The 19,572-nt window shown below is 48.1% G+C and overlaps 1 protein-coding gene across 3 annotated transcripts in view; it reads right to left on the bottom strand.

Moving 5' to 3' along the window:
- The window catches only part of SAMD11 (sterile alpha motif domain containing 11), a 128,034-nt gene that overhangs the window by 107,504 nt on the left and 958 nt on the right, over nucleotides 1–19,572 (bottom strand). The window contains exon 1 of one of the 3 annotated variants that reach the window (XM_084495022.1): nucleotides 13,353–13,451. The exons of 1 other annotated variant lie outside the window; for it this stretch is intronic. The gene's annotated coding sequence lies outside the window, so the exon portion shown is untranslated. Of the gene's footprint in view, nucleotides 1–13,352; nucleotides 13,452–19,572 lie in introns of those variants that run through there. One more of the 3 variants, XM_084495023.1, reaches the window with a different exon arrangement.

Here is a 19,572-nt window from a genome sequence, read left to right on the forward strand (position 1 = left end):
CCTGGGCCCTGTCATTTCCCTGAACAAAGCTAGGGTGCTTAGCCCTTTATGACTGCGAGTTAACAGCTCCTCTCCACACTCCTTTCCCCCAGAATTGCCCTGATGTGATCACACCCGTGATGGAAAGCGACAGCTCTGACCCTACCAAGTCACCCTAAGCTGACCGAAAGACAAGGCAGGAGACCAAGCACCACCACTCCCCAAAACAGCCAAATTCATGCCTTCTCCAGTCCCTTTTACAGCCTCGGAGGACATCAAGGCAGTCTAACAGACAGGATTCACTGCTTTTTGTCTTTTATTCCTTGCCAGGTGTGGCCCGGCTCTGTGCTCGCTGCGGCACGTGAGCAGCCCAGCAGGATCAGTACTGGAGGTAATACTAGCCTCGGGCCAGACTGTTTCATTAAGAGAGATTTTGACAGCCCAGCAGCAAGAGCAGCAGCAGAGAGGGCACACGAGGGTCTTCAGGGGCGGAGGGTTGGGAAGGAGGACACTGGAAAGGGCTTTGCCTCTCAAAAAGGGCTTCCTCGGGAACTGCTGGGCTGTACCCTTTTTAATCCCATTGATACAGAAGGCTGCCACTTACACTGAATTCTTGGGGTGAAAAAGGAGCCCCCTAGAACTCACTACGAGGTATTTTGTGTCTTTGTTGGACGTAGGGTTAGGGTAGCATGAGGTTACACAACAAACCAGAGCTGTCAATTGCACACATCCCTACCTCCTGCAGGCAGGTTGGCTGCTTCCAAGAGAACGGCCCAGGACAGTCAGTGTGGGTTAAAAAACTCTTTCCATCCAAGTATTTTCATGAAATACCTCTTCCAAATCACCTTCCCTGCAAGTACCCCGTATAGCAGAGCACCAGTGAGACCAATCTACGTAGTTCAATACAGAGGATATGGCACCAGAAACCCTAACGGGATAAAAGTACCGATTCATCTCCCTTCCTCAGTGGTTGGAGTTCAGGTATGCTGTGGAAATTCGGATCAGAATCAGCTTTGAGATCTCTGCAACAAGAAGTTTCAATTCAAAGGGCAGATTCCTATTTCCATTAAAACCAATGGAAAAAATTTTTTTTACTGACTTCACACTTCAGTGTTCAAGGCCCACAAGAGATTGCCCTTCCCTACAAAGGTTTTGGAAAGCAACAAATTTAGCAACACTCAACTGGTGCCTGCATGATGTAAAAAGAGCACTTACAGAAATCACCAGTGGAATAAGGCTTTAAGTATCAAAGCTGCTGTTATATTAACAATTCTCTCTGACCCTTTACTTTTAAGGCAAGTGCCTTCTTCTTTGCAGTTCCAGCCGTTGGACAGCCTCCCTGTTTTTCTCTCTGTATTAACTATACTCTTTCTTTGTGCCCATATTGCAATTAAAAACACATCTTTCTCTCTCGCCTATTCTTCTCTCCTGAGATGTTATTTACTGCTGATTTGTAGCTCTTGTGAAAGACTTGAGATATCAAAGCTGTAATGCAGAAGAAAGCCATCACCAGATTCTCTTTTTCCTTAAAGTTTGTTTTTAGGGTTGTTGTTGGTTGTTGTTTTTTTATTTTGTTTGTTTGTTTGCTTGCTTTTTTCTACTCTAATCTGCTCCATTGCTAAGAAAAACTCACAATATCAAAAGATGCTGAAATGACGGTCATGATGTATTAATCTAAAGCTTGGCTGTGTCCCAGCACTTGTAGATCACTCTGTGCTACTCCCCTCTCCAACTTCCTGCCTTCCTTCCCGCCTACAATCATAGTAACAAAAAGAAACACTGAAAAACTGACTATCCAAGAAGCCGGGCACGGCTGGAATCTATTGCTGGGTTAAAAGAATACAAAATTAGTGGCCACCAAGAAGAAGATAACATTTGGCGTGCCACCCCAGCACCAAACAGTGCTATAAAAGAAGCAGCCTTGGGTCTGTCCCCTCCTTCACAAGCGTATACGAACACGTGTGCACAAAGCACAGTTGTTTAGACTAGGCGGATGAACTTTGGTAGCTAATCCTTTGGAAGTGAAGTGTCACAAGAGTCTAGTGTAATCAAGGTGTAACTACTTTTAATGCATGCTAGAGAGGTCAAATTAAAGGCTAGGTAGAACCTGCCTTAACCAATTTAGGAGGTGCTGAAGTACACACTACCTGAGCTGGCTTACAGCTTTCACATTAATTAGGGCTAACGTGTTCGAAAGCCTTTAAATCACTGGGCATCTCTGCAGACGGGTTTTGTATTGTTCTAATTCTCCTCCTTTCTAGAAATCGGTGTTGTGTAGTCAATGCCCTAGTAATTACGGGATTAGCATAGATCACCTCTCCGCTAGCACAGCCGCACCCCACCAGACAGCTGTGCAACTTCCACCGGGAACATTTCAGAACAATTATTGTTACAGCACTGTAAAACTTTACGTACACATAGGTCCTAGGCTGGGTGATGTCTATATTGCAGTTTCAGATATGACTGCAAGCGTCCATCTGCTGTAGCTGAATGTTAATGAGTTAGCAGGGGTGTTTCAAGCAGACATCACAGAGGAGCTGCACCGATGTGGACCGATTTTTCTCCAGGGAATTCTCACCCAAGTCTGTGCCGCTGTGCTCTCTCTGCAGCTGTAACCAGGACAATCCAGCTCAGCACAGGAAGGCGGTCAGGACTTCGTCGTCACTGCGACCAGAGCTCTTATGTGGTCATGCACAAGTAGGTTGTATTTGAACAAAAGATATGCAAAGGCATTCGTATGAACAGGCGCAGACATAAGCAGAGTCTCCAGCAAACTCACGGAGTCAAACGCACATAAACAACTCCCTGCTTGCTCCTCATTCACTCACTACTCCCTTAGCCTCCATCATTATGAATAAAGGCTGGGTCAGGACCACATGAAGGCCTGTCTTGTTTGGGTTTGTTTTTCTTTTCTTTTATATCTTACATTCCTAGAAAAAGAGACTCATTCAAGTAAACTTGTTGCCATGACTACACTGCAACAGAGTGCTTTAATCAAACAAAAACTTAGATAAGATATATATATAAAAAAAAAGAATAACAAAAACAAAACAAAGGGAATTTCAAATAATATGTAAACAAGCATTTGCACATTTGAATCTCTTTATGGTGATTTGGAAGACGGGCAACTCTTCTGCTCTTCTTGCCTTGCTTCACAGCACACGCAGCATGCTTGTGGACAAGAGAAGCTGCCTGCTGCAACTAGTTAGCACCGAGTTTTATTTGTTTGTCAGACTTCCAAACTCCAACTTTTCTACATGTGGAGTCAGGCATTCCAACTTCTATTTCTGCTTATTTTGCTTCACTTTGTGACTGCAGCAATTCACCTAGCAACTCCAAGCTCAGGTTCTCTGCTCATAAAACAGAGAGAACATCTCCATAAAGCAGAGCTGGGAAGCACAGCTCACCGGGTGTTCACACTCCTCATTCATCCCTATCCCATACTATATGTTTCTATATCTCTGTTTTTTCTCAAGTTCAATAACTCAGCCACTGAGCAAAAACAAATAATTATGAACCACAACACAACATAAGTGGCACATGCAGAAAGCAAACAGTTTGCAAGTAATTTTGATGCCTGATGCTTAAAATTGCTCATCCAAACTGTTTGGCAAATACTTACAAATAACTATTTTGTTCACAGCAGGAGAAAAGGGGTTTGTTTGTCATACATCTTCCTTGCCTTAGCCAAAACTAATCTGTGTCCACACATGGCACAAACCACTCTCACTCACTCTTCGCATGCAGAAGACACACATGCAAATAGATAACATTGTCAGCACGCACTTGAAAAACTACCCCAGACACTGGCACAACGTTTCAAGTTTTGCTTCCATAGGAAAGTATAAAAAGGCATTCTGAACACTGTATTGTTCACAAAAGCTATTGCTCTCCTCAGCCGTCTTCAGCACAGACTTAGCAACGGCTGTGGACAGGATGGGAGCAGGTACAGCCCTGCAGCAACCAGCCCAAGGGAGCTGGGACAGCCTGGCACCAAGGGGCAGCAGCTGTGAGACACCGACACACAACGATGCACAGGCGTGTGCACGCAGAGAATAGGCTCTGGGTGAGCAGGAGGGTTAGTTTGGCTTTGCTTTGTGCTCCCAGAAAGACAAGAAGGGCTAAAATATCAAACCTGAGGTTCTCTGCATACCGACCGGGAAGAGACAAGCTGCTGAAATATTAGCTTGGCTTTTCGGGGCAGTCGCCAAAATTTCAGTCACTAACATTTCAGCCAGATGGTAGCTCGCATCTCATCCTCAGCAGAATAACAGATGTGCCAACAGCTGAAGGGGCAAAAAGCTGGGTTCCATCACACATTTCATTTTTCACTACCCGGGAAAGACTTAGGAGGAAGCTGGGATCAATGACTGAGGGTGAGCAGTGGAGGGAAGAGATCTTTCTGAGTTCCCCTTTCCCCTTTCAAGCACATCGAGCACGCAGGCATTTCTCACATGTGCTTTGCACCCAGAAGCGATGCTGGCATTAGCCATAAACCACTGCATTCAGGTTAAGGCTGCACTGACCCTAAAATAAAAAGCCTAATCCACTGTAAATATCCAGAAGACACTCAAGTCTATTACCGTCCAACCGCTTGCTGCTTCCTTCCAGGTTTTAAAGGAGCCTGTCTCGGTGGTCCGGCCTCCCATCACAATTACAGCAAAACGCTGATTAGGATGCACAAGGCAACATCACAGGAAACAAAAATAAAATTATCTTGACAAAGTAACTGAATGCATTTATAGGTAAGGTATTGCTTTTAATTAGGCTTAATTTCTAAAGAATTATTACTTGCTCAAAAAAAATCTTTAAGGATCCATATATTATTGAGCACAAGATTCTCCCCCTTCCCCCTGCTAATACCTGAAAGAGCAGAGCTAGTATAACTCACCAGGGACTGCTGTGTTTGACTGCAAGAATGGCCATTGTTCCAACGTATGCAGGATTTTCATTAGGACTACAATATTGTCATGTTCTCACTGAATGAATATGGAAATCAAGTCCTAATCTGGATTAACCTACAGAATACAACATGTTGTGCTTCCTAGAAGTAACCCGTGTGTTTGTACACATGCACACATTAAGATACTCACAGATCAGCCATATACACCTACAAACAACAAGGAAGCTGTGCAGTACCTTCCTCTTTTGGTGGTGGAAAGAAGCACGCTTGCCATAATCCTCCCCTCCATCAGGGACAGGGACTGCGTGTCCCATGCCCCTCGCTGTCAGCAGTCCTGGCAGGGGACACAGCTCCACGCAGGACTCATGGCCAACAGCAAAGTAGGACTGACCAGTGTGTGTGTGCTGGGTGAATGCAGTTTTTTGTCCAATCTGGAGCTGCAAGCACTCACAGCATGCATGTGGGTTTTTTAAGTCATAAGGAGGTCCTCAAGAGGTTGTTGCTACTTCCCATCCCTATATACCACTCTGGTATCTAGGCGCTATTGCCTAATTTCAGATTATACAGCTGGCTAAGGAAAACATTTCTTTAGAAAACCACCGGCCCTTTGGTAGCACTGATGCCCTCCTCTGCGGTGTTTCCTGGGACTGTTAGAGGAGCCAGGGTTTGCCTGCACTCAGCAGTTCACCAACACAATTACGGAGCCGTTGCTTACTGCATAATTCCTGCTTTGGAAGCTGTTCTGAGAGGTAGTTTGCTGACCCTATTTGTATTACTCAACGAGAGAAGGCATTATTTGGAGTAATAACAGAGATCGCACTGTTATATCCACGTACTATAACGATACCAGTGCTTCTGCAACTTTTTTTATAGCTGGCCGACCTTCTTCCTTGGTTCCTATCAGTCTCCAGTCTGCCACAGGAGAAATTCTTCTGCAAACAGTGCAGGAACCCGCAGTGCAGTGAGAGTCTGTAATCAGAGCTCCTGGGAGACCAGGCGTTTTGGGAGCGGGCTCGTCTCCTCGTGGAGCAGACAGGAAGCGTGACTCTTCCTCTCCTGCTGATTTCTGCTAATATCTTGAGCCGTAGCCCATTCATGAGCAACTTAGTGCAAAAATTACATCTTTACATCTCCAGTTGTTTTGCTTAGGTTGGATGCACTACCCATGAAATGATCTAACGGCCAGAATTAGGCTTTCAACATTTGTCATCTGCAATGACAAATTCAAAATTCCCTTTGCACTGATGTTCTTGGAGCCCTCTCCAGCCTTGCTGCTGCAGTAGCTACCACTAAATGCCACTAAATCAGTAAATCTATTTATTGGGCTAGTCGTAGGGAACTGCAGCAATGAGGTACAAACTTAATGCAATTCAAACCGCTTCGAAGCAGTAGGAAGTAAACACTCGGCTCTCTTCTCCATGAAACGGGAGGGAAAGAGGCTGGAACCCTAAGGGTGACTGTGGTGAAGAAAAGAGCGTCCAAGAGCCGATACAAAAGAGCCCTATCAATAACCCTGTAAGGACAAGAAGGTGAAAGACGTTCGTCGTTCGCCTTTAGCAAAAGGCTGAGAACACCTCGGTGACCGTCCGAGGCCCCCGATTTGACTATCTCTTCCCATCAGCTCCCTAAAACCCTCGGCGGTAGCACCTGGAACCCCCATCCAATTATGAAATGAACTCCAGGCGGATCAAAGAGCGAGTTTCCCAGCTCCCATGAGAACGAGCCGAAGCGTGGGATAATTAGCAGCTTCTGACTGCTGCTAACCACCTCGCACTCGTTAGCATTTTTCCTTGGCCTTCTCACCTGCATGGGCAGTCCCCTTTGCCTCCAGAGTAAAAAGTTCCCTCCACGTGCATGTCTCTTTTGACCTGCCCATATCAACAGCTGTCCTGGCACATCCCAGGAGTTTCTAACAGTCTCTTTTCTCCTCTCCCCATTAACTGGAGACAAAGGTTTTTGGGGTACATTTCCATTGCCCAGGAGTGAATGTGAGGGCAACAGATGGGGAAATAAAAATAAAAATAAGTGTTCAGGAGCCCTGGGGACCCTGGTGCATCCGCAGACAAGCAGGTAACACCAGGAAAGAAATGCAGCTGAACTATAACAAAATAATACTTACTTGGCTTCTTGTATTCCCCTGTGCCCAAGGAGTTGTATCGGGATGAGAGAGATGGAGCTCACCGTGAGAGAGAAACATTTGCTCGCTAGTTCCCACACGTTTTGAGCAGGCTGATACACTGCAAGCAGGGACAGAAGTTTCAGTTCTGGAAGGCACCTTAACAAGTCAAGCTGTCGGGAGCAGGAGTGAGTTGTGAGCTGCTTGCCCTAGCAAGGGAAATGTGAGCTGTGTGGCCGCCCCGTGAGGGGACCCTAGAGTTGCCTGCCCTTTCCAGAAGAGTTCCCAGCACATCTCCTCGACCCGAGGGACAACTGCTGCGGAAGGTACAGAGGGTAAAGCTCCGACTGGAATCCCCATCACAAACTTTGAAACAAGACCATTTTCCCCATAAGCCACAGCAATCCTCCCCGAGGCAGGGGCATTTCCAAAGCCAACCAAAGCCGGGCCTCTCCCCGATGCTGTGGTGTTCCCAGCGCATCGCTCAGAGCAGGCTCACGTCACAACCCCGGAGGTGAAAGCCGTGGAGGGACCCTACGCACGCAGCCTGCTGGCAAGGGAAACAACCCGACCCGGCGCACAAGAAATCTGCATGCAAAGGAATAAACAAGCTGAAATCAGGGTGAAATGTTAATGAAGATCTGGAAAGCACTAGGAGATCGTTAGATTACAGGTACCCACGGCGCACAGCCCAGCCCGTAAGAGCAGATAAGGTCAGCCTAGGGACTGCGTTCATTTTTACCTTAAAACGCCAAATTATATAGAGTGACTCAACAGAAATATCAATGGAAATCACCTAACAGTGTCGTCATGTGGAATTTGAGTAATTCTGTTTCAGAAGCAGCACGGTGCGTGGTTGCACGCATACATGCCCGGGTGACACGGCTCTGACCCCATCCTCCAGGCCGGGCTGCCCACTGCTCGAGCTTATCTGCCCAGGCACACCGCCTGCAGCTCTCCAAAGGCCATCACGGGCACATTTACAGCCTCACTCCCATCCTTTGACCTTCAGGAACGAGTGCTGAGGTGAGCTACAGCCCCGTCCTTTCGCAGTTCCCCTTTCCAGCTCAGCTCTGCCCAGCTCCAGAGCCCATGGGTTTGCAGCACTCAGTGGCTGCACACCCTCCCCAACCTCCTGGTGAAGGCTGCAAGCACTGAGAAGCCTGAAAGACAAAATTTTCCCCGCTGGGACTACCTGGTGCTGGAGGGAGGAGAGGAGGAGCCCATTGGGGTGCCTGGACTTTCAGCCCAAGGACCACGCTGGAGGCTGGGATGCTGCGCCCTAACCCTGCCTGCAGCTCCACCAAATCAAACCCCGATTAGAAATAGATTAGATTCCTTTCCTTCCAACTCAGCTCCAGCCTGCTTTTAATCAGCCAACCTCCACAAAAGCCTCCCACCCCATTTTTTCCCCCCCCCCATCGACCACCAAACGCCCCCGGGCGGCACCAGCCCCCGGGGGACCGCGAGCCTCCAGCTCCGGGAGCGGGGGCAGCGGGATGGGGACCGGGGTTGTGGGGGGGGGGGGGACACACACATCCAAAAACGGCCTCGTCGCTTCTCGGGAACCCCCCGACGGGTTCCCCGCCGCCGCCGCGGGTTGCTGGCAGCAGCCCCGGAGCCGCAGCGCTGCCGCCGGGGAGCGAGGCAATAAATAACCCGGGGAGCGAGGCGCGGAGCCCGGCGGGCGGCGCAGCCTCTGACCCGACAAATACCCGCTGGAAAAGCAGCACCTCCCGCCCCCGGGAGCCTGGAGCCAGCCCCAGCCGGGGGAGGTTGTGCAAACAGCCCCGGCCAGCAGCGCCCAGACGGAGCTGGGGATGGGGATGGAGAGGGGGAGCGCAGGGGACCGGGTTTGTGGCCGCGTCCCGTGCCGGAGCCTGCGCCCCGCAGCCGCAGGGGAGGCTCCTGGGGTGCTCCCCGCTTCTATCGTGATGATGGAGCCTGGCTGGCTTTGCAATCGGTGGAGGGCCTGTTGTTAACCAGCAGGGAACTATTTATTCTCCAGCCTCACTGATGCTCCTTGGTCAATAATGATAAAGGGGAAGGGAAAAAAAAAAAAAAAAAAAAAAAAAAAGGAAAAAAAAAAAAGTTGAGGCCATTATAAAGAGGCAATCACATTACGGAGACACAGCAGCCCCCTCGGAATCTATGATTCCCTTAGGTCATGTCTGGTGTGCTCAGACCACTGGCCACTGTCAGTATTTACCCTGCATCATTAACCCACCGAACGGTTTTTTTTCTTGCCAGAAATGACTGATTTCTCCAGCCTGATGGCAATCATCGGCCGGGAGACAGAGCAGCGCGCCCCTGCTGCTGAACTATCTCCAGTGATATTTAATAAATAAATAAAATAGCTGGATGGATGACCGGCTCCTCGGGAAAAGGGAAGAAAATGTGTCTCTGCTTATTGTGGTTAAATATTTGCGAGTCCCTGCCTCTGGCACTTACCCGTACACATGCATGCATGCGACTTACATATATGCTTGTCCTAAGCCCTGCTCACCTCACAAAATGTTGTCATTTGCTGTTTGCATTGCCATTATGGCTCGGAGCCTCCTGTCGCCAGGACCGTGTCGTGCTAGGTGCCCTACAGACAAAGGGCAGATGACAGTCCCTGTCCCCAACCGCTGATGTGCTCCAAAACCCGGCTCTCCCTCGCGTTGCTGAATTCCACATGAGTTTTGCCAACGTTTCAAATAGGATCAGAGTCACGCCAGGCCAGCTTTAGCAACTTCAGGCATCCAAACTGGATGCCAGATCAAAAAACCCAAACACTATGCAGAAACCTAAGCTCGGAGCTCGTTTCCTCGGCTCTGCCACAGGGGAGCTGGTTGCGTTTGAAGGTTTTGGTTAACTCCTCCTTTACCCCGCACAGGCATCCCACCACCAAGGGGGCTCCACAAGGCACACCAGGCTGCACACTGCTCTGACCACCCTCCAAGATTATTTATGCCAGGTTACAGTGCATGACCCGCACCAAAAGTGAGCATCCATGTCATCAAACAGCACTTCACTGCTGTATTCCCACCCCCAAAGCGGCTCTCCAAAGTTTTTCCTCTTTCTGCCTTTGACCCATTTCCCCAGCTGCGATTATCCCTCTCATCAGGACCATTTAAATCCCGGCCCTTAACGAAGCACGAGGGTGGGGCATTTTTGTTTTTATCGTTGTCATGGGTTTCCCGTAACACACACAAAAAATATCTGACCTTCCTTGCCATGAAAAACATCATCTCCGGGAAATGCAGATTTTCTGACAGCTCTGCCACTTCCTGTGTGCATTCAGAGGAAAGTCACGGGAGCACGGTAATGAGGGAGGGATGAGAGCAGGGCAGGGGGAATGCAGCCAGGGCTGGGGATGGGCTTTATGGGTGGCACAGCCTGCACACCAATCACACAATGGACACAGTAAGATGCTGAAGGCAAACGCAGGGGCACACAAGGGGATTCGGTCACTTCAAAGGGAACGGCAATATTTTCTTAAGAAAAGGTCCAGGGTTCTCTTATTCCTGTGGTTTTGCATCTTCCCTCTTTTTTCTCCCTGTTACCTGCTGCTGTCTTGACTGATGTTTCCAAAGGAGCTCAAAGTCTGGCCCAACATTAATTTTAATGTGGATGAAGCACGAAGACCTTGACCCTAAAAAAATGGAGTTGCTGTATTGCAAAAATACACATTTTTTTCCCAGTGAAAAGCTCTGAGGGAGTGGAGAGCACAAGTCCTTGGGCTCCCCAAATACTCAGATCTGAAAGGCTCCTTCGGAGACAGCCCCGGTCTCCTTTACATTGCTTTGAAGATTCTGGCGTTAGCCCGCAGAGCAGGTTCCTTCCTTCAGATTTCTGGTTTGGGGAGCTAAGGCACCCTCTTACCAAAGAGAGGAGCAAATTTCCAGGTTCTGGAGACATGGCAATTCCCTCCTTCAGGTCCTTCAACAAAGACACGGCGATTCGCTCCTTCAACAAAGCAGCACGGCTGACAAAAGAGGGCACCTCCTTGCTCACAAACAGGTGACAGGTCAAGGTTCCTCCACGTGAACACCAAAATGCTACTGGAACACAGACAGCAGCGTTTGCGGGGTCATTGTCACTTACACGTATGTACCCAAGAGGTAACGCTGCCTCCAGGATAGTTCCTCCCCACCCAGGACAAGGATCAGCCTGCTGTAAGGGCAATCGTTAAACAATTTGCTGTAATAGGAAAGATGAAAATCAAGATCTAGAAAAAGCAGGAGAAGGTAGGGACGTTATTCCCCCATTTCCAGCAGCAAGCAGCTCCCATTGACGCTGCTGGCAGTTATTCAAGCTCAGCAGCAAAGGAACTGGGGACCATAACTGTGGGTGAAAGGTAGATTTGTAGCCTTGGTACAAGCAAACCAAAAGCCTTTCGCTGAAGCCAAGAACTGGGGTTCATTACAGCTCAGAAGAAAAGTTAGACTCGCTGCTCAGGGAGAAAGCCACGTCTCTCCCCCTGTGCAGGGATGCCTGTCTTCTTGCCGTGTGACGCCTTCTGTAAGCTCTTTTGGGGGCAGGGGTATAAATCATAATAAAGTCGTGGCATGGCAGATAAATCATAATAAAGAATAATGATATGTAATAAGGATGAATAATATTAAGAGGAGAACTGTGAGAGAGACAGAGAGCGCCTGCATGCATACATACACACAACTACAAACACAGAAACGGAGGTTGTTTTACGGCGTTTCAAAGTGAATATTTTTTTCTTAGAGGATGTTTTGCTGTCAACAGGGTGACCCCAGCTGCCTTTCACCACCTTCTTTCCCTCCTTCCCCTGCCCTGCTGCACATGGAAGGGCAGTGAAAAAACACGCACAGGTATTATACAACACAGAGGGTCATGAACTAACATCACAGAGGGAGCTGAAAAAGACCCAGCTCCCAGGCTCCTCCGTCTGTCCACACGCAAAGCTTTTTTCCCTCTGGTTTGGGTGTCACGTGAAGAAACCGAGGAGGAGGCGTTAAGCAAACCACAACACACCGCTGTCCCTTGCCACCGACACTTCCAAACAACAGGATAACTCCCTCGCCACGCCGCCACGACAGAGAGCAGGCTTTGAAGGGCGACAGATCCCAACCTGGTGGTGGGCTGCTTGGCTGTCGAGGCACGATACGGTCCCCTGAAGGCAAGAAGAAACCGGGGGAGATTTTCTGTTGCTTGACCGAGCAGCTGCAAGACAGGGAACTTGGCAATATCCCACCTCGTGCCACTGAGGAAAGAAAACTGGAGAAGAGGCACAATCGGGGAGGAAAAGGCCTCAAGGAACCTGTAACATTTGCAGCAAGAAAACAGGAAAAAATCCTCCATGTCCAGCAGAACATCCCATTCTTCGTGTAAAACCAATACATTTATACATAGAAGAGGCAGAAAGACAAGCCTGTGTCTGTCTGCTGGGTTAGAAGCAAGGAAGGATGAGGAAAGACAGGGAGAGACTGCTACCAGGAGAGCTGTGGGCAGGAACCTCTTTTTCTGACCTGTTCATGCACCTGGCAGAGTGTGAGAGCCACTTGGAAAGTGGCAAGAAGAGCAGACAGTAGCACTAGGCATTAAACTAGTTTTAATACCACGCAGAGTTTGATATACTTCCCAAATCCCAGGATTTATTAAGCATGGCTCTACTGCTCCCACGTCTAAAGCAATAAAGCTGCAAGTGTCAAAGAAACAGGTTCCTCGTTTCATCTCCTTTGTTCCCTGGGACCTTTTTTTTTTTAAAAAAAAAAATGAATCTGAAGCTGCCAGAGTTTAGGAGAGGGTGACAGCCTGCCGCCCACTTTGGGAGTTTTCTTCTCACCCTTTTTTCATGGCAGCTGAACAGAAGTAACAAAAGCAAGCTGTCCTCTCAGACAGGGGGAACCCTTTGCCCCCACACCCTGCCCGACACTCCCAAGAACCACCGGTAACCTCTGTGCATCGCCGCGTTTTGTTTAACTGCATTTCAAACCAAAGGTGGGTAGAACTGGTTTGGTGAAAGTCTATAAAAGTCTGTAATTACAACAGCATGAATGAGCCTCGTAAAAAGTGGGAGAAACCTGACACAAAGGAGAGGCTGGGAAGCCAGGTCCCCAGACCGCAGGAAATCCAGACGCGGTGCTGTAACCCATCGGCGTCTGCTAACACACCCCGAGAAGCAGATAAAGCACCACGAGAGGTTCTGGAAAACATCGGGCACACTCATCTGCTGCTGCAGGTTCTGGCTGAGGAGCTGGGGGGGAGCAATCGCAATTTCAGCATGAATTTAGAGCAGGTGGGAAGGAGCAGGCTGGTCAGGCTGGAGAACATAGGGCCTCTTGTGAATTCCCAGAATTAGGGGAACACAGCAAACCACAAAGGTGTGCGGCTCACCTGCATGGTGACAAAGAAGCTTGCTGCCCAGCACCCAGGTCTTCAGCTCTCTAGAGGCAGGTGACACAAGTGGCAGTTCTCATTTCAACCTCTGCTAATTGCAGGACTTTGGGATCCAGATTTATCCTGTACGGGTGTGTTGGCCAGCTCACAAGGGAGGAGGGAAACAAGTATGTGTTAGAGACCTTCAGGGCCAGAGCAGAATAAAATCCTAATTTTCTAATGCTTCAAGAGCACAGCAGTCTAACTTTTCCTTTCCAAATCCTTCTCCCTTTGCACACAGATTTGGCTTTCTCAGTTCCCTGCGAAAACGAATTAATCTATTACCCACAGGTTAGCCTCGGGCTGTTTTGCGTTTGGGTCAACGGATTCTCCGCAAAGAGCCTGATGGTGGAAAAGAAACAAACCCCAAACCAGGGGTAGCCGGACTGACAGATTATCTGATCAGCCAAAAGAAACAGGGCGGGTGTGTTGGCGTAACTCTACGGAGCTGACTGAACTGGGGCTGCTGCTCAAGGAACAGCCAAAATGATTTGCTGGGCCCAGTTAGCCAGTTCCACGTCTGGCACAACGAAGCAGCCTTCCCAGCCGCCGAATATTAGCAGCAAACTGTACAAGGCAAAGATTGCTCAGCCAGTTAAGTGTGTATTTAAAATGCAGATAGCCCACACTGAGATCCAAGAAAAAAATATATTTATCATTGTTATTAACAATAATAGAAATAAAGCCAGTTTTAATAGCATGCAGGGTTTGATACATTTCCCAAATGCAAGGATTTATTAGTTTAAAGCCTGGGTATTTATTTGTTTCTCTCTCTCCAGTCCTGCCCCTGCTTCCAACCGTCTTGAATTTTTAATGCACACTGTTTCTAATGTCAGCCGTTTTTCTTGTAAAGGTTTTTTGACATAACTTTATATTGCTACATCCTTTTGTTGTTGCCATTCCCCATCCTTGTTAGAGACTCCGCTCCCCTAATGAAGCTCGTCTCCTGCCAGGATAATAAAAGAAAATAGATACAGGGCTGAAGAGAGCCAGTGAGAGGTGTGTGCGCGAGTGTGTGTGTCTGATTAGAAACGAGGGTGACACAAAATAAGTGCAATAACAGCCTGTTCTCCAGGGACTCCCGAGGCTGTCCCCCAAATTTGCATGGCTTCTGTACACGGCTCTGTGTGCGTGTGGATGTACACACACACAGGACACGTCTCATTTCATGTACACACACCGACAACGTGGAAGGATGTGTTCAAGAAGATGTGCGCGGCAGGGGCCAGGAGCGTGGGACTTCCAGTCCAACAAAAACATTGAGTGGACTCAAAGCAGTCCACTGGCTTCTCAGTCCCTAAATCTTTGGGATATCCTTTTTGTGTTTCGCAGTAACAAGCTGCTGATTAAGCTGCTGATTCGGTTGCTTTCTAGCCGTTCTCTCCCTTTGCTTTCTCCCCCCAGCCATCTCACGAGTCCCTAATAAATAAGAAGGCAAATTACTCCTGTTGCCAGTCAAAAGAACAGAACTCAGAACTATTTTCATAGCCCAGGAAATGCCAAAGATCTCTGCTATCCTGCCTGTAGCCCCCCTTCCCAGCACTGATTTCCAGAAGCACCAGTCCGCTAGTGCCATACACCTACCAGCCTCTTTTAAGCAGCAACAACCACTGCAAAAACCACACTGTGCTAAAGACAAGAAGCCCCCCGACTCTTTAATGCCTTCCAGCCTTAGGAACAGCTTCTTGTGCTCTTTCAGGGCAATTCATGGTCTCGCTATAATATAGAAAATAAGAAAAACAAAACAAAAAACATTAAAAACCCTCTACAATTCTCCTTTCTTTTCTGTCCATGGAGAATAAGAAATGTAATGTTTCTCTAACTTCTGTCATTCTTCCAGCTATTGATACAGGCCCTTGATAGCTGTGTGTCACAACTCCAGTGCAACGCAGGTGGTCAGTGATTGTGCTTTATTACAGACTGATGAAGAAAATTGTTTAAATAAGTCTCCTGGGGATATGGAACAAGAAAGTGGCAGAAACAGGGGAAGGCTGGAGGTGTTGCGACACCCAGGTCCTTCCTCTTTCTGAAACACATTTTGTCTTCAATGTTAGTGCGTGCTAAAGGCCACGCAAGGCCTCTCTGGCTAACATCCCCTAACAAAAGAAACCTCCAAATTACTCTGAGAAGCTCACTCACTGGGGGTCAGTGTTAAATAGTCCAGACCTGTGAAATATCTGGGGGAAGAAAAAAAAAAAAAAAGAGAGAGAGAGAAAATTTTAAAAGGTAGTGGAAACCAAGGCTCCTTTACAAAAAGACCAACTGCCATTTCAAAATTTCCTCCGTTCTCCACTCCTGCCTGGTGCAGGATGCCAGCAGTATCATTCCTCTGTTTCCACAGCGGTGCTGCAAGCAGATGCTTTCCAGGGTTGGAGGCGCGGTATCTGCGCACTCCGCCTGCTGCTGGTAAGCCGCAGAGAGCCAGCTGTCTCCCCAAAGCTACTGGCAATCAGCTGGCAGGTTTCAGCTCAAGCCTCCAGCTTCCTAGCCCAACAGGCGCTGGGATGCAGCCACACCGGCAGCACCAGGGAACTGCTAGCTGCTGCTTCAGAAAGAACACAGCCACGGACACAGCAAAGCTCGGGGGAGCTCAGAAATGGGTTAGGCAACTTCACAGCCCAACTCTTATCCATGTCTGTGACAACACAGATGATGGGGCTGGCTGTTGGCCCCTCTCCATAAAAGAAAGCACACAGTGAACACCGGTAATGGGTGAGCCGTGGTTCCTCTGTAGGAAATGCCTCCCCGCGTGGTGTTCAGTATCAATCAGATATTCAAAAAAGGGTCCAGAGATGCATAGGTATGTACCTAGAGCACGCTGTTACAGATCACTGATCCTCTTGGATGCTTTGGAGAACCAGACACCTAGCAGACACGTGCCACAATATCATCTTGGGAACTATTTTAGCTCCAACAAACGCAAAGACTACCGGGTTTCCAGTTGAAACAACAATGAGTAGAAGAATCTGTTTTGACTGTTTCCATTGGGAGACCCAGCTTTCAGGCACAGCAGACAAATTAACATGAGGAAAACCTCTACATAGTTGTGGCTTTCAGCATCTGAAATACTTACAGGTATCTACAGCTCTATTTAGCTGTCTGTAGTGCTGCTGTACACTTTTAAACTCTGGAAAGCTCCATCTACTTCTTCCTGACAAACCAATTCTGAAATTCAAAAAACAGAGTCATTCTGTCTAGGTTTGGTTTATGCTGAAATGCTTAATTGAAATTTCAGGTGGAAATGAATCCAGTCACCTCTTGTTCCCTAATGGATTTTGATCTACTCCCCCACGCCGTGACAATTTCTGGCATGGTAAGTGATGTCTGTTTTAAAGAAGGCCGTAATTATGAAGTCTACAGGGAACTGTAGGTCAAGACAGAGACGCAATGACAGAGCTCTTACTAGACCAGAAAAGCAGGAGTGACTAGGACTACTGACAGGCTGCAGGAGCAATGACAGATCAGCAAGGAAAACACATGCAGCATGCAAGATCTGGCTCTGTTTGCCCTCTACTATCATACCACCAGCTTCTGGAGAGCTAGATTTCCTGACCTAGCCTTACCTCTATAATTAAACTGTGCCTCTGCTGGATCACCTCTCCGTGGTACACACTGGGGCCCGGAGCAGTCACAACTCCCACAACACCAGCTCGCAAGAGACCAGCCTCCAGAAGGTCCCAGGTACAGCCATGCCTGGAAACTTTCTGGGTTGCTGCCACACTGAAGAATGGCAAAAACACAAATAGCAAAAGTGCATATTTGTGGTTGCTGATAGTCTCTCGAACCTATTGATAACCAGGACAAAATTGGCTCACATATTGTGATTTTCCTGAAAGCTGAAATGCTGCATCGCCTTGGAGGTGATTAAAATCTATAATCAAAGCCAATCTATTTTTCATCTGGCCTCATCTGTGTTATCCTCTCAAGCTTGGAAGCTAAATACACAAACATTCCTCAGTGCCCACCCAACGGGTTTCTGTGTGGCATCAGAGCTCAAACCAATCCCAGAGGCTCTGGGATCACAATGACCAAGGCAGGACAAAGCATTAGATTGTGCCCTACAATCCCCAGTTAAGAACACCGTTCCCCCGGGGCCATCATTATGCACTTCTGCAGAGCTGTGAGCCAGTGCCTGGGAGCCTAACGAGCTTTGCAGCAGCACCCGAGCACTCCAGACTTCTTCCAGGAGAAGTGGAAGCCACTTTGGTGCTGAATAACCCAGGTGCTTCCTGAAGGCTTCAACAGGAATAATGGAGAAGCAGGGAGGCTTAGCTGATCAACACAAATTACACGGACCCAGCACTGTGGCCAGTGTGCCTCAACCAGAAAGGAAGATAAAATCCCTGCCACACACAGCCTGCAAGTTACTGCCTGATGCACACCTCTCTTCTCACATCTGCCGTACAAAACCATGGGCAACTGTTCCCCGAGATGGCAGGGCTCTAGATCTGTGCTCTTGTGAATAATGGAAATAAATGCAAACGTCAGAACAGACTCAGCTCATCAGTTTTCTTTCTCTCCTAACTTTGAATGGGAACCTTAAAGATATATACCACGTATACCAAAAACTTTGGAGACAGGGAGACTACAAGAGAATACGAAAACTGTAAGCAGGACCTGTCTGGAATCTAAAGCAAACACCTCCACTTTCTAACAGAGCTGCACATTTGCTATCTTTCTGTACAGCATCTAGCACACCACCAACTGATGCTGATAGCAAATCACGGTAAGAATTCCCCTCCTCGCCTTCCACGTGGCAAGGTGTGTGTGAGCGTGTTCTTGAAAAGCTTTTTCACCATAAAAGACCTACTGAGACCGCCTCCAAATCCAAACCAATTTGCCTGCCCTAAGGAAAGTTTTGACCAAGGAGAAGAAAGAGTCATGAAAACCACAATGAAATGAAGACAAAACTATTGGTTTTGCACAGACGGCCTCCAGTGATGGGTGGCAATACGAAGCCAAGAAGAAAAAGAATGGGTCTTTCATGAAAATAGATGGATCACAGAAGGGGAAAGAGCTATACGACCAACAGTTCTGAAGGGAGGGAAGATGATATATTCCCCTTTGGCTGTCCTCAATAGACAATGGGACCAGCAGTGTTGTGATCTAGGAAAGACAATGGACACAACAGACAGAGCAACGGCTGCACTGCCTACAGACCGATTATTTAAATGGCTGAAATCCATACAATTTTTTGAGGGAATAATTCTTTTTTTTTTTTTTCTTCCTTTTTTTTTTTTTTTTTTTTCAAATGGACTTCCACCAGGAGGGCAGAAACCAGCCCTGCTGAAAATATCCCATTCACAGAGATGCTAAAAGACGCCCAGCAGGTTCACAGCCGCTGCACAGCACATCCCAGACATCTATGCTTTTAATGCTTAGGAGGTGCGGGCTGTGCCGTATTAATATGCAAAGTGTGCCTGCCTTCCCAATTAAATGGAAAATGCTATGATTAAAACCAGTCAGAAGATATTAGATGGATAGTGCTGAACTATGGGCTTTATTTCCTACGCACAGAAGCCCCACAGGAGTGCTGATGGAGTACATGCTGGGGAGATTACCAAGGGCGAAACGGAGCTGGGAAAGGAAAAATGCTTGAATAACGACAAGGGGGAGAAAACGAGGAAGCTGTTTACAGGAGAGCTGAATTAACACAGTACCTCGTCCTGGTCTCTCAGACATGGCCCTCTGGGCCACGCGTATCTGGAGGGAAGCCAAGCACCGCTGCTCCTAGAAGCCCAATCCTGGCACGTTATTTGGAGGGGAGAAGGCCTCAGAAGCTGAGTAAATCACAGCATGAGGCCCAGAGAGCTTCGCAGTTTGGAGCTGCACAGCCCTGAGGCAAAGCTGAGAGGGGACAGGCCTTCCCCGTGCCTGGCTTCCTTGTTAGCATCACCACGTCCTCCTCTATCGCCTCTCTGGGACAGGAGAAGAAAACACAGCGGAGCAGCGCAGCACGCCGGATAATTTACAATTAAACCCACGAAGATGAGAAGATAAAACAGGAAACATTAATAACTGATCAGAGAGTCCCCTTTGCCTCGCTGGGGAGGGCTCGCTCTAAATCACCTGCGTGCCTTTAACCCTCCTGGCTGTGCTCTGCGTCTCAGCCCCAGGCCATGGAGCCGTTCCCCTGCTTGCTCTTCCTTCCTGCCTCTGAACACTGCTGCTCCCTGTC

This window comes from Aythya ferina, assembly GCF_964211825.1.
Source record: "Aythya ferina genome assembly, chromosome: 21".
Classification (NCBI taxonomy): domain Eukaryota; kingdom Metazoa; phylum Chordata; class Aves; order Anseriformes; family Anatidae; genus Aythya; species Aythya ferina.